Source organism: Orycteropus afer, unplaced genomic scaffold, assembly GCF_000298275.1.
Source record: "Orycteropus afer afer isolate SDZICR_OR568_19922 unplaced genomic scaffold, OryAfe1.0 scaffold00348, whole genome shotgun sequence".
NCBI lineage: Eukaryota > Metazoa > Chordata > Mammalia > Tubulidentata > Orycteropodidae > Orycteropus > Orycteropus afer.
Genome location: NW_006921935.1, coordinates 511241 through 513484, shown reverse-complemented (window position 1 = coordinate 513484; position 2244 = coordinate 511241).

Here is a 2244-nt window from a genome sequence, read left to right as displayed (position 1 = left end):
TAAGGCACTTGACTGCTAACCAGAAGGCTGGCAGTTCAAACACACCAGCCACTCCTTGGAAGGAAGATGGGGCAATCTACTTCCATAGTGATAATGCCTTGGAAACCCAAGGAGGGATCACTATGAGTTGGGGCTGACTCAACACCACATAACAACAACAACAACATGTACTTATTAAATATGTTTATTAAAATTAAAAATTATCTTAAGGAAATATGTATTGCAAGGAGAAACAAGCATATGCCTTACATGTTCATTAGGAATCAGGATATTTTTTTATTGCATTAAATTATGAATTTCTGCCAACAAATATTTAAGGTCAGGATTCTCACTGATGTTTATAGACAATAATACAGAAACACTGAAATACTGAAACTTTAATTAAATCACCATATTTTATATAAGGTTTTTAATATACAATATATTGCTCAAAGCCAGGTATTTCTATTCTCACTTTAATCTTGGCTTTTATACATCTACTTGAGTAAATATTACTGTATTTAAAATAATTATCTTCTCTTCCTTTATATCTACAAACAGCAATATTGTTTTTCATTTGTAACAAAACATTTTTCAGACGTTTGAAATTCCTAAATTCTTATAAATTTGTCTCTTAAATCCCAATTTTGGGGTGATATATTAATTTTCACTATTTAGAGATTTAAGATCATCTTCTAAAAATGTGAAAACCAGAACACAAATAGATATATACACACTCATGTTCATTGCAGCACTATTCACAAGAGCAAAGAGATAAAAACAACCTAAGTGCCATCAACAGAAGAACGAATAACAAAACTCAGTACATACACACAATGGAATACTGTTGTTGTTGTTAGGTGCCATCAAGTCATTTCTGACTCATAGCAATCCCATGCACAGCAGAATGTACCACTGCCCGATCCCGCGCCAGCCCCACAATCCCTGCTATACTTGAGCCCATCATCGCAGCCACCATGTCAATCCATCTTGTTGAAGGCCTCCCACTCTTTAGTTGATTCTCCACCTTACCAAGCATGAAATCTTTCTCCAGTGAATGGTTTTGACAACATGACCAAAATAGGTGAGATGAATTCTGGCCATTCTGGACCAATGGAATACTATGCAACACTAAAGAATAATGTAGAAATTGAGAAACATTGCATAATGGGGATGAATATGGGGAACATTATGCTGAGTGAAATAATCTAATCACAGATGAACAAATACTGTATTAGTCTATTATTCTAAAACATCAAGGAAAAGTTTGCATATGGAAGGAATTTTTTTGTTGTTGTTGTTGGTTACCAGGGATGGGAGGGAAGAGGAGAGGAGGTATAATTGCTAGGTAGGTAAGAGATAAGAATTGATTTAGCTGAAAAGAAAAGCAATATACCAAAAGTGAGTGACCAAGACAGTAACATTAAGGAAAAGGAAGACACAGAGATGCACAAGAGGTACAGACAATATTGCATGTATACACATTTGCATGCACAATACTGCATTATCAGTAACGTTGTTAAGTGCCATCGAGTTGACTCTGACTCATAGTGATCCCATATACAACAGAATGAAACATTGCTTGGTCATTTGTCATCCTCACAAACATTGCTACACTTAAGCCCATTGTTGCAGACCCTGTGTCATTCTATTTTGTTGAAGGTCTTCCCCTTTTTCACTGACCCTATACTTTCACAAGCATGATATCCTTCTCCAGGGAATGGTTCCTTCTGACAACATGACCAAAATAGGTGAGAAGAAGTAGAGCCATTCTCACTTCCAAGTAGCATTCCAGATTTGTTCATTTTTCAGACAGTCCATGGTATTCTGAGTATTCTTCAACAACACCATAATTCAAAGGTGTTAACTCTTCTTTGGTCTACCTTATTCATAGTCCAGCTTTGAGTTAATTGAAAATACCATGGCTTGGTTAGGCACACATCAATCTTCAAAGAGACATCTTTGTTTCTTAACACCTTAAAGAGGTCTGTTGCAGCAGATTTACCCAGTGCAATACGATGTCTGATTTCTTGACTGTTGCTTCTGTGGATGTTAATTTTAGATCCAAGTAAAATGAAATCCCTGAAAACTTCAATCATTTTTCCATTTATCATGATGATGTTTATTTGCGCAGTTGTGAGGATTTTTGTTTTCTTTATGTAGAGATATAATCCATACTGAAGACTGTAGTCTTGGATCTTCATCACTAAGTGCTTCAGATCACTTTAATTGTCAGCAAACAAGGTTTTGTCATCTGGACATCAC